The following is a 13,995-nucleotide window of genomic DNA, read 5'->3' on the forward strand; positions in this document are numbered from 1 at the left end:
AGAGACTTGCTTGGGCCAAGAAACATGAGCAATGGACATTAGACCAGTGGAAATATGTCCTTTGGTCTGATGAGTTCAAATATGAGATTTTTGTTTCCAACCGCTCTGTCTTGGTGTGGGGGTGCTTTGCTGGTGGCACTGTCAGTGATTTATTTAGAATTCAAGGCACACTTAACCAGCATGGCTACCACATCATTCTGCAGTGATACGCCATCCCATCTGGTTTGCACTTAGTGGGACTATCATTTGTTTTTCATCAGGACAATGACCCAACACACCTCCAGGCTGTGTAAGGGCTATTTGACCAAGAAGAAGAGTGATGGAGTGCTGCATCAGATGACCTGGCCTCCACAATCACCCTACTTCAACCCAATTGAGATGGTATGGGATAGATCGCAGAGTGAAGGAGAAGCAGCCAACAAGTGCTCCGCACATGTGGGAACTCCTTCAAGACTGTTGGAAAAGCGTTCCAGGTTATGCTGGTTGAGAGAATGCCAAGCATGTGCAAAGCTGTTATCAAGGCTACTTTGAATCATCTTTATTTAACACTTTTTTGGTTACTAAATTACTCCATATGTGTTATTTCATAGTTGTGATGTCTTCACTATTATTCTACAATTTAGAAAATAGTAAAAAATGAAGTAAAACCATTGAATGAGTAGGTGTGTCCAAACCTTTGACTGGTACTGTAAACATTGAGTGTACAAAACATTAGGAACACCATCCTAATATTGAGTTGCACCCCCTTTTGCCCTCAGAACAGTCTCAATTTGTCAGGGCATGGACTCTACAAGGTGTCAAAAGCATTCCATGTTGAATCCAATGCTTCCCACAGTTGTTTCAAGTTTGCTGGATGTCCTTTGGGTGGTTGACCAATCTTTATACATACGGTAAAATGTTGAAAATGAAAAACGTTGCAGTTCTTGACACTCTCAAACCGGTGCGCCTGGCACCTTCTACCGTACCCCATTCAAAGGCACGTACATCTTTTGTCTTGCCCATTCACCCTCTGAATGGCACACAAACACAATCCATGTATCAATTGTCTCAAGGCTTTCAAAATCATTCTTTAACCTGCCTCCTCCCTTTCATCTACACTGATCGAAGTGGATTTAACACGATACCAAAAAGGGATCATAGCTTTCAGCTTAATTCATCTAGTCAGTCTATGTCATGGAAAGAGCAGGTGTACACTCAGTGTATATGTGGTTAGGGAGCTTGGAAGGGGAGTTTATTGACATTCTCGAGATAGACTGCGCTCTTTTGGTTGAACTTCTTTCAGTATCACGTACCTGTGGGTTTGTGTTTGCACTAAATGTTGTGTGTTGTGTCTTAAATTGTTTTGTTTTTTGTGAGCAATGATTTGTCCTTTACAAATATCATTCACTTGAATAAGCAGACTTATCCTTGTGATAATGTTCAGAATTCTTAAAGATTAATTTACCACACATGCTTTTGATATATGCTTTACAAGGCTCTTAAATGAGTGTTGCCAAGATTATCTCGCTAAACTGATTACATTTTTTTCTAATACTCCAGGTTTGACTACTTCTACTGTGTGCAGACTTGGGAGAAAACCAGGCAACTCTCTTTGATAAGAAACATAGAGAATCTCTATGACAACCAATCTCTGAGGCTGAGGTCTTAGAGGTAGTCAGCTCGCTGCAAAGCAGGAACGCATGGTTATGGGCCCGATATCTTAGGTGCTGGTCCCCTTACTCGTATGTACAGTTGTGGCCAAAAGTTTTGAGAATGACACAAATATTAATTTTCACAGTCTGCTGCTTCAGTTTGTATGATGGCAATTTGCATATACTCCAGAATGTTATGAAGAGTGATCAGGTGAATTGCAACTAATTGCAAATTAACCGAATCCCCAAAATACATTTCCACTACATTTCAGCCCTGCCACAAAAGGACCAGCTGACATCATGTCAGTGATTCTCTCATTAACACAGGTGTGAGTGTTGACGAGGATAAGGCAGGAGATCACTCTGTCATGCTGATTGAGTTCGAATAACAGACTGGAAGCTTCAAAAGAGGGTGGTGCTTGGAATCATTGTTCTTCCTCTGTCTACCATGGTTACTTGCAAGGAAACATGTGCTGTCATCATTGCTTTGCACAAAAAGGGCTTCACAGGCAAGGATATTGCTGCCAGTAAGATTGCACCTAAATCAATCATTTAACGGATTATCAAGAACTTCAAGGAGAGCGGTTAAATTGTTACGAAGAAGGCTTCAGGGCGCCCAAGAAAGTCCAGCAAGCGCCAGGACCGTCTCCTAAAGTTGATTCAGTTGCGGGATCGGGGCACCACCAGTACAGAGCTTGCTCAGGAATGGCAGCAGGTAGGTGTGAGTGCATCTGCGCGCACAGTGAGGTGAAGACATTTGGAGGATGGCCTGGTGTCAAGAAGGGCAGCAAATAAGCCAATTCTCTCCAAGACAAACATCAGGGACAGACTGATATTCTGCAAAAAGTACAGGGATTGGACTGGCTGAGGACTGGGGTAAAGTCATTTTCTCTAATGAATCCCCTTTCCAATTTTGTGGGGCATCCGGAAAAAAGCTTGTCCGGAGAAGGTGCTACCATCAGTCCTTGTGTCATGCCAACAGTAAAGCGTTCTGAAACCATTCATGTGTGGGGTTGCTTCTCAGCCAAGGGAGTTGGCTCACTCATAATTTTGCCTAAGAACACAGCCATGAAGAAAGAATGGTACCAACACATCCTCCGAGAGCAACATCTCCCAAACATCCAGGAACAGTTTGGTGACGAACAATGCCTTTTCCAGCATGATGGATCACCTTGCCATAAGGCAAAAGTGATAACTAAGTGGCTCGGGGAACAAAACATCGATATTTTGGGTCCATGGTCAGGAAGCTCCCCAGACCTTAATCCCATTGAGAACTTGTGGTCAATCCTCAAGAGGTGGGTGGACAAACAAAAACCCACATATTCTGACAAATCAAATCAAATCAAATGACCTTTTAATGGCATCAGACCGAGGCTCTGCATCTGTCCTCATGCTCCTAGACCTTAGTGCTGCTTTTGATACCATCGATCACCACATTTTTTTGGAGAGATTGGAAACCCAAATTGGTCTACACGGACAAGTTCTGGCCTGGTTTAGATCTTATCTGTCGGAAAGATAGCAGTTTGTCTCTGTGAATGGTTTGTCCTCTGACAAATCAACTGTAAATGTAGGTGTTCCTCAAGGTTCCGTTTTAGGACCACTATTGTTTTCACTATATATTTGACCTCTTGGGGGATGTCATTCGAAAACATAATGTTAACTTTCACTGCTATGCGGATGACACACAGCTGTACATTTCAATGAAACACGGTGAAGCCCCAAAATTGCCCTCGCTAGAAGCATGTGTTTCAGACATAAGGAAGTGGATGGCTGCAAACGTTCTACTTTTAAGCTCGGACAAAACAGAGATGCTTGTTCTAGGTCCCAAGAAACAAATAGATATTCTGTTGAATCTGACAATTAATCTTAATGGTTGTACAGTCGTCTCAAATAAAACTGTGAAGGACCTTGGCGTTACTCTGGACTCTGATCTCTCTTTTGAAGAACATATCAAGACCATTTCAAGGACAGCTTTTTTCCATCTACGTAACATTGCAAAAATCAGAAACTTGATGCAGAAAAATTAATCCATGCTTTTGTCACTTCTAGGTTAGACTATTGCAATGCTCTACTTTCCGGCTACCCGGATAAAGCACTAAATAGACTACAGTTAGTGCTAAATACGGCTGCTAGAATTCTGACTAGAACCAAAACATTTGATCATATTACTCCAGTGCTAGCCTCCCTACACTGGCTTCCTGTCAAGGCAAGGGCTGATTTCAAGGTTTTACTGCTAACCTACAAAGCATTACATGGGCTTGCTCCTACCTATCTCTCTGATTTGGTCCTGCCGTACATACCTACACGTACGCTACGGTCACAAGACGCAGGCCTCCTAATTGTCCCTAGAATTTCTAAGCAAACAGCTGGAGGCAGGGCTTTCTCCTATAGAGCTCCATTTTTATGGAATGGTCTGCCTATCCATGTAAGAGACGCAAACTCGGTCTCAACCTTTAAGTCTTTACTGAAGAATCATCTCTTCAGTGGGTCATATGATTGAGTGTAGTCTGGCCCAGGAGTGGGAAGGTGAACAGAAAGCCTCTGGAGCAACGAACCGCCCTTGCTGTCTCTGCCTGGCCGGTTCCCCTCTTTCCACTGGGATTCTCTGCCTCTAACCCTATTACAGGGGCTGAGTCACTGACTTGCTGGGGCTCTTTCATACCGTCCCTAGGAGGGGTGCGTAACTTGAGTGGGTTGAGTCACTGATGTGATCTTCCTGTCTGGGTTGGCGCCCCCCCCTTGGGTTGTGCCGTGGCGGAGATCTTTGTGGGCTATACTCGGCCTTGTCTCAGGATGGTAAGTTGGTGGTTGAAGATATCCCTCTAGTGGTGTGGGGGCTGTGCTTTGGCAAAGTGGGTGGGGTTATATCCTTCCTGTTTGGCCCTGTCCGGGGGTGTCCTCGGATGAGGCCACAGTGTCTCCTGACCCCTCCTGTCTCAGCCTCCAGTATTTATGCTGCAGTAGTTTATGTGTCGGGGGGCTAGGGTCAGTTTGTTATATCTGGAGTACTTCTCCTGTCCTATTCGGTGTCCTGTGTGAATTTAAGTGTGCTCTCTCTAATTCTCTCTTTCTCTCTCTCTCTCGGAGGACCTGAGCCCTAGGACCGACGCCTCAGGACTACCTGACATGATGACTCCTTGCTGTCCCCAGGCCACCTGGCCGTGCTGCTGCTCCAGGTTCAACTGTTCTGCCTTATTATTATTGGACCATGCTGGTCATTTATGAACATTTGAACATCTTGGCCATGTTCTGTTATAATCTCCACCCGGCACAGCCAGAAGAGGACTGGCAACCCCACATAGCCTGGTTCCTCTCTAGGTTTCTTCCTAGGTTTTGGCCTTTCTAGGGAGTTTTTCCTAGCCACCGTGCTTCTACACCTGCATTGCTTTTCCGTTTGGGGTTTTAGGCTGGGTTTCTGTACAGCACTTTGAGATATCAGCTGATGTACAAAGGGCTATATAAATACATTTGATTTGATTAATTGTCAATAAAAGCCTTTGACATTTATGAAATGCTTGTAATTATACTTCAGTATTCCATAGTAACATCTGACAAAATTATCTAAAGACACTGAAGCAGCAAACTTTGTGGAAATTAATATTTGTGTCATTCTCAAAACTTTTGGCCACGACTGTACACTGAACAAAAATATAAAACGCAGCATACAACAATTTCTGAGATTTTACTAAATTCCAGTTCAAATAAGGAAATCAGTCAATTGAAATACATTCATGAGGCCCTAATCTATGGATTTCACATGACTGGAAATAGAGATATGCATCTGTTGGTCACAGAGACCTTGACAAAAAAGGTAAGGGCGTGGATAAAAAAAACGGTCATTATCTGGTGTGACCACAATTTGCCAAATGCAGCGTTACACATCTCCTTTGCATAAAGTTGATCAAGGCGGTTGATTATGGCCTGTGGAATGTTGTCCCACTCCAATGGCTGTGCGAAGTTGCTGGATATTGGCGGGAACTGGAACACACTGTCTTTCGTACACGTCGATCCAGAGCACCCCAAACATGTTCAATGGGTGACATGTCTGGTGAGTATGCAAGCCTTCGAAGAACTGGGACATTTTCAGCTTCCAGTAATTATGTACAGATCCTTGCAACATGGGGTCATGCACTACCCTTTGCAACATGGGGTCCTGCATTATCATGCTGAAACATGAGGTGATGGTGACAGATGAATGGCACAACAATGGGCCTGAGAATCTCATCACGGTATCTCTGTGCTTTCAAATTGCCATAGATAAAATGCAAATGTGTTCATTGTCCGTAGCTTATGCCTGCCCATTGTCGGGCCCATTACGACAGCAAACTGCAGTAAGGTCAAGACACTGGTGAAGATGATGAGCAGGCAGATGAGCTTCCCAGTTTCTGAACGTTTGTGCAGATATTCTTAGTTTGTGCAAACCCATAGTTTCATCAGCTGTCAGGGTGGCTCGTCTCTGACCAACCCACAGTTGAAGAAGCCGGTTGTGGAGGTCCTGGGCTGGCGTGGATACACGTGGTCTGTGATTGTGAGGCCGATTGGATGTCCTGCCAAATTCTCTTAAATGATGTTGGAGGCGGCTTATGCTAGAGAAATTAAAATTACATTATCTGGCATCAGCTCTGGTGGACATTCCTGCAATCAGCATGCCAATTGCATGCTCTCTCAAAACTTGAGAAGTCTGTGTCATTGTGTTGTGTGACAAAACTTCACATTCTAAATTGAATAATAATAATAATAATAATATTTTGAATATTTCTTTTGAATATATTTTTTCACCCCTGGACAGTTTTTCCCATAAATCTGAAATGCTATCGCTTAGTAAAATCAACACAATGTTTACAGAATGCTGTTTTATGGTTTCTTTGGGACTTTGGTTGCCCAATTATAAATGTGCACCACAAGAGGTGCTGCTGTGTAGCTGGAATGAAATATTTGTAAACCCTGGGGCAATATACATAGATGCATTTACAAATCTAAGGGCACTAGAAAATAAAACATCAACTACAGTTTGGCTTAACATGTCAACTTTTCTATATATACTATAATGTGCTAGCTTAAAAATCCAAGTTGGCCGTACTTGAAATTTGAGGGGAAAAAATTGAGTTTACATGGAATGCTCCACCAACCCAATAACTTTTGTTCAAATTGAGCTGAAATTTAAATAATTGTTGTGTTAACTTCAGAATTGCAACTCAAATAGCTGAGTTGATCACACAAAAAGTTAAGTTTGCTAGGGCTGCAAATTAATATACTATGTTGAAAATACATTTTTCCCAGTGTGTCTTTCTGCAAATTGTATTTCACTTATGTTATTCCATTTAATTGTCAGGGACTAGTTTACAATTAAAACAGAGACTGAAATATGATGCTTTAAAGCAGGGGTGTCAAGGAGAGCCTAATTTCTGCAGGTTTTTGTTTTTCCTTTCAATTAAGCCCTAGACAACCAGGTGTGGGGAGTTCCTTACTAATTGGTGACCTTAATTCATCAATCAAGTACAAGAGAGGCCGAAAACCTGCAGACACTCTACCCTTTGTGAACTGAGTTTGACACCTGTGCTGTAAGGAGTAGGAAGCATTACTTTTTGCTCACCAATGTAACAACACAGTGTGGTCAAATACTTAGTAACTTAGTTGTAGTCATGATAAGTACATAGTTATGTTTAGGGGTTATTACATATTTATTACCTTATTTCCAGATAGCTTCTAAACTACCCACAATGCACAATTTCTCAACGTCATATGGAGGATCTACTCTGTACTACCGAGTTTGTATGCTAGCTGGGTAGCTAGCACAAGCTGGCTAATTTTAGCCACTAACCATGCTAGCATGTAATTACATTCCAGATCAAGTGTTGGTGGTGGTGAGCTACAATCCACCAATCACAGGAAGTATGAAGGAGGAGCTTTGCTCTTCACAGAATTTGTAGCTGTGTTATCTAGTTGGAACCGCTTAGCACGACAGGCTCTGCTGCCTTCTTACTGTGGGCTCAAAACTAAAGAGAAAATCATACCTACTTGCTCTGATTATGTAGGACCTCGTCTGTTCTCAGTTTATTTATTTTTTTACAACTTTTCGGTATGTTCTCTGTGAAGTAGGCTACGGGAGTTTTGTAACTTATTCCACCTTGACTTACAGTAGTGCAAGTGCGCTAGCTGACGGACATCTTGAATCTATCTATTTTGGATTATCCTGACTCTCCATCGGCTGGTGAAGTGCCTGTCTCCCCCTGGCTTTGGTAGCGAACTAAGCTTTAAGTTTTACCATGGGATGTGCCCTAGACATCCATCTGTAAGTCTCTGCTCTCTCTTTGCTTTGATCTGTGGTTATGTTTTAGTTGTGTTCTAGCTGGTCTACAGTGGTTGGGCTCTAGCTTGCTGAGAAGGCTAATAGCTAGTTAGCTAAATAGAAAATGTTAGCTGACTGGCTAACATAACTGCATATAGCTAACATTATTTGATAACTGGTTATGCATTCCCAAAACTTTGTTTACTTTAATGTATCTGTAAGCTAGGTGTTGATAGCAACTTGCTGACTTGTGTAGAGCTAATGTAACATTAGGAGGCTGCTAGGGCTAACATTAGCAGGCTAATAGGGCTATCGTTAGCAGGTTAATAGGGTTAGCAACCTAGCAAGTTGATATGGAACATTACATTCATAAAGTGTTTGCTTGTAAGTTGCCTGACATTTTTATTGAAACCAGTAGATGCGAGTGCAAACAACTTTAAGTTATACATTTGAAGTTATTTCTGTTCAAGTTTACATTATTGGGAATAGGCTGGCTTGCCGGGACCTCCATAGTACATGAACCTCCGGGAAAAACATTTTCCAATTACTTTCTTCTGAATTCTGATCGGTTTTATGTAATAACTCAGAAAAAAATACAAGCGAGGTGTAACTTTACTTTGAGGCTTTCGATGTGTATACTAATGCAAATCCATACATGACGTTTATGCTACCTACCCTTTAAACCAGATATAGCAAAAAAGTATGTGGAGTTGTTCTCACTATTAGGGATATTGTTGAACATGTTCATATGGTTTGTGGTTAGTCAAGACAGATTTAACCAGACTATTAATTGGATCATAACTGAAACTAGAAAATAGTCGAAAGGGACTTTACTTGTCTTAGGGAGAAGTGAGCTTTTTTTTACAATCTTTATTATTTTCTCTATGTAACCAGCGATTTACTTCCTCATCCTTGTTGGCTCTGAAAAAACATGAACAAATGAAATGAAATGCTCAGTATAGTGATGCTGGTCTTTAGATGTGATACACATGAAATTATGTAATTCAGAACATTATATTCCATTTTGTGCAGCTCGAGCTGTTCCCCCATCCAGCTGTTCCATTCTCCATGTAGCCTGCTGCTAGAACGGACAGAGAGGTAACGCTCAAGTAGCAACACAATGGAATATAACATTGTGGATGAAGTTCAGATTTAAAAATGTGGTTATAAAAAATACATTGATTATCCCTTTGTGCATTGGGAAGTTATTAATTAGACTTTGGATGGTGTATCAATACACCCAGTCAATACAAAGATACATACATCTGTCTTAACTCAGTTACCGGAGAGGAAGGAAACCACTCAGGAATTCCACTATGAAGCCAATGGTGACTTTAAAAAGTGGCAGAGTTGAATGGCTGTGATAGACAACTGAGGATGGATCAACAGCATTGTAGTTACTCCACAATATTAACCTAAGTGTGAAAAGAAGGACGTCTGTGCAGAATAAAAATATTACAAAACATGCATGTTTGCAACAAGTAACTTTTGTCCTGAATACAAAGTGTTATGTTTGGTGCAAATCCAATACATCACATTACTGAGTACCACTCTCCATATTGTCAAGCTTAGTGATAGCTGCATCATGTTATGGGTATGCTTGTAATCATTAAGGACTGGGGAGTTGTTCAGGATAAAAAAGAAACGGAATGGAGCTAAGCACAGGCTAAATCCCAGAGGGAAACCTGGTTCAGTCTGCTTTCCACAAAACAGAGATTAATTCACCTTTCATCAGGACCATTACCCAAAACAAGGCCAAATAGACTGGTGTCGCTTACCAAGAAGAGAGTGAATGTTCCTTAGTGGCCGAGTTTGAAGAGCTTGAAGAATTTGAAAAAGACTAAATGTGCAAATATTGTACAATCGTGGTGTGCAAAGCTCTTGGTGACTTACCCAGAAAGACTCACAGCTGTTATCGCTGCCAAATGTGATTCTAACATAGGTGTGTGAATACTTATGCAAATAAGATACTTACAAGCCCTTAACCAAAAATGCAGTTCAATAAATTGTGTTAAAAAATATTTACTAAATAAAATAAAGTAAAAAATAAAACAAAAAGTAACACAATAAAATAACAATAATGAGGCTAAATACAGCGGGTACCTTAACATCTGATCCCTTGAACGCAGCTTACTTTCCAGCTCACACTCTCAAACATGTAGATCCCCTCAACGCAGCTCAACCTCCAGATCCCAATCACCTGAATTCTAATCACCTGTTCAACCACCTGTATGTCATTATCACACACTATTTAGTTCAGTTCTTTGCACCCCATCACTGTGAGGTATTGTTTGTTTTGTGACACATGATTTTCAGAGTGATGTGGTTCCTGTGATTTACTCCTCCCATGTATGATTGTTGTTGCCCATTCCCTGCCTGTACTTTAACCTATCGGATTTCCTGTTATCTACCTATACAAACTTTTTTACATTCAAATTTTAATAGCTCATTGGTCATTTGACCTACTTGACTCCAACAATGTCCAGAATATCCACTGACAACCCTTCTATATTGCACACCCTTTAGTTTGTCCATTTTCATCTCACATGATTTTACATGAATTTTTCAAAATGTAGAATTTCAATAGCTCCTTGGTCATGTGACCTACTTGACTCAAACAATGTGCAGAATGTCCACTGACTACCCTTCTATATTGCACACCCTTTAGTTTGTCCATTTTCATCTCACATGATTTTACATGAATTTTTCAAAATTTAGAATTTCAATAGCTCCTTGGTCATGTGACCTACTGACCTCAAACAAGGTTCAGAATGTCCACTGACTATACCTTCATATCTCACACTCTGATGTTTGTCTACTTTCATCTCATGCTATTAGACTTAAATCGGTAAGCTTTGCAGTCCTTCATTTCACATGGGGGTTAAAAACATTTTTTGAAGATAACAAACTGAAAAGATCCGCAAATGGCTGTAGGTGGTATGGATCAAGGACAGGAGAGGTGTTCGAACAGAGATGCTTAAAGGAAGGTGCACAGGTAGGCCTCATGAAAAACACTGTTTTGTGTGCTCTTTTTAATCACAGTAATACGCAATGATTTGTCAGTCAGAGTGAGCTTGATAAGGTGAAAGAATCCTTTTCATAGCATCACTTTCATATACTGACATTAAGACAAATCCTTCTACGTTGAGTATTAGAAAGCAGTTTACAGAACCTGATAATGACTTGATATTTGAGTGCATTCACAAAAAGCCACCTGCAGACAACTTACACATTGCAATAGTGCATTTGAGGGTTGGTATTTCTGATGAAAATAATTATTTGATGCATGGCCTACTATTTCTAACTGGGGAAATAAATTCCTACGTCTTTTGTGAGTAAAATCCTTTTTCCAAAATTGATTTAGGTACATTTTTGTGATGGTGTATGAGGGTTGTGATATGGGTAATTTAAGAGTAAAATAATTTAAGGGATCAATACATTTCTATATTGCTTCCCCAGTATCTGCATGAACCATCAGGCCAAGTGTTTTTGGTTGACCCTGCTGGACAGAAGGAGAAGGAGGAATCGGAACACGCTGCATTCAAATTCAGGTCTTCGTTATTCCATTGTACTGGATCTAATACATACTAGCATTTTACATGCATTCATAAGTGTAATTATTTTTCATGACATACTGTGAAAAACTCTTGGCCCTGTCACTTTCAGACATGCGCAGAGCAGACTGAAAGGGGAAGGGTAACGCTTGACTTGAACCACAGGAGTTCTCTGTAAAGAGAGGGTAATGCAAAAGGCACAGACACACACCTTGACTTTCAATTGGCACCATTTGTATTCTCTCCTGATTGTCTCTGTGGTGCAAAGTCTGGCAGTCTGACGAAAGTGTCAGAGGTATGAGGATAGACATCCTCCTTTGTATTTATGGGAACAAATATTTCCTAACACTTTGGTTCCTATTCTTGGACAGTTAGAAGACGCAATGCATCAATGCAAAAAATAAATAAATTACGAATTACTGTCCATGAGTAACCTCAACCTTGTGGGTCTGTAGGTGTTTTGGCCAATAAAGTGCCAACTCAATTCTACCAGTGATGAGTCTCTCATGCCCCTATGAACGGGGACACAGGTCAATAGTTTTTAATCTAAACCAGACATTTTTTACTGGAGTACTCTAACCCCTAATTGGGGCTATTTTCTTGACACACAGTAGCAGTTTACCAGATAAGAAGTCAAGAAGATCAGAAAGTAGATTGTTGTAAGGGTGTATTACATCCTGTGCTGGCCACATTGTCATATCCATTCTGGATTCTGAGTGGTAAAGTCATAGCTGAAAAGTGCCTCTATGTACTGTATGTGTATACATTTTCCACCAAGACAGAACTGCCAAAGGGGGTGGAGTTGCAATCTACTGCAGAGTTCTGTCATGCTATCCAGGTCTGTGCTCAAACAGTTCGAGCTTCTACTTTTTTTTTTCAATTGAAAGTTTTCTTAAGTTTTCTTGTTTTTCAATCAACCAAAAAAACAAAACATTCACAGACGTGATTGTGGGCACAGAAGTGCTTTCCTCACCATCTTAAATAAGTATGCCCCGTTCAAAAATGTTTGAACCAGGAACAGATATAGCCCTTGGTTCACTCCAGACCTGACTGCCCTTGACCAGAACAAAAACATCCTGTGGTGTACTGCATTAACATCGAATAGCCCCCGCGATATGCAACTTTTCTGGGAAATTAGGAACTTATCGGCAGACTCAACACCCTTGGATTCTCAAAAGACTGCCTCTCCAGGTTCACCAACTACTTCTCAGATAGAGTTCAGTGTGTCATATCGGAGGGCCTGTTGTCCGGACCTCTGGCAGTCTCAATGGGGGTGCCACAGGGTTCAATTCTCGGGTCGACTCTTTTCTCTGTATAGATCAATGATGTCGCTCTTGCGGCTGGTGATTCTCTGATCCACTTCTACGCAGACAACACCATTCTGTATACTTCTGGCCCTTCTTTGGACACTGTGTTAACTAACCATACAACTCTCCTTCTGTGGCCTCCAACTGCAAGTAAAACTAAATGCATGCTTTTCAACTGATAGCTGTCCGCACCTGCCCGCACGCCTAGCATCACTACTCTGGAAGGTTCTGACTTTGAATATGTGGACAACCTCAAATACCTAGGTGTCTGGTTAGACTGTAAACTCTCCTTCCAGACTCATATTAAGCATCTCCAATCCAAAATTAAATCTATAATCGGCTTCCTATATCGCAACAAAGCATCCTTCACTCATGCTGCCAAACATACCCTCGTAAAACTGACTATCCTACCGATCCTTGACTTCGGGATTGTCATTTACAAAATAGCCTACAACACTCTACTCAGCAAATTGGATGCAGTCTATCACAGTGCCATCCATTTTGACACCAAAGCCCCATATATTACCCACCACTGAGACCTGTATGCTCTCGTTGGCTGGCCCTCGCTTCATATTCATTGCCAAACCCACTGGCTCCAGGTCATCTATAAGTATTTGCTAAGTAAAGCCCCGCATTATCTCAGCTCACTGGTCACCATAGCAGCACCCACCCCTAGCACTCGCTCCAGCAGGTATATTTCACTGGTCACCCCCAAAACCAATTCCTCTGTTGGCCGCCTTTCATTCCAGTTCTCTGCTGCCAATGACTGGAACGAATTGCAAAAATCATTGAAGCTGGAGACTCATATCTCCCTCACTGTCTTTAAGCATCAGCTATCAGAGCAGCTTACAGATCATTCCACCTGTACATAGCCCATCTTTAAATAGTCCATCCAACTACCTCATCCCCATATTGTTATTTATTTTATTTATATATATATATATTTTTGCTCCTTTGCACCCCAGTATCTCTACTTGCACATTCATCTTCTGCACATCTATCACTCCAGTGTTTATTTGTGAAATTGAAATTATTTCGCCACAACAGCCTGTTTATTGGCTTACCTCCCTAATCTTACTTAATTTGCACACACTGTATATAGACTTTTCTATTGTGTTATTGACTGTATGTTTGTTTATTCCATTTGTAATTATGTGTTGTTGTTTATGTCACACTGCTCTGCTTTATCTTGGCCAGGTCGCAGTTGTAAATGA

The 13,995-nt window shown here is 41.2% G+C and overlaps 1 protein-coding gene across 1 annotated transcript in view; it reads right to left on the reverse strand.

Annotated features, from left to right (window-relative positions):
* Positions 1-10,110, reverse strand: part of LOC118396667 (transcriptional repressor CTCF-like) — a 28,662-nt gene extending 18,552 nt beyond the window's left edge. The window contains exon 1 of the mRNA XM_035790997.2: positions 10,024-10,110. The gene's annotated coding sequence lies outside the window, so the exon portion shown is untranslated. The remainder of the gene's footprint in view (positions 1-10,023) is intronic.
* Positions 10,111-13,995: the final 3,885 nt, after the last annotated feature.

This window comes from Oncorhynchus keta, chromosome 17 (genome assembly GCF_023373465.1).
Source record: "Oncorhynchus keta strain PuntledgeMale-10-30-2019 chromosome 17, Oket_V2, whole genome shotgun sequence".
Taxonomy (NCBI): domain Eukaryota; kingdom Metazoa; phylum Chordata; class Actinopteri; order Salmoniformes; family Salmonidae; genus Oncorhynchus; species Oncorhynchus keta.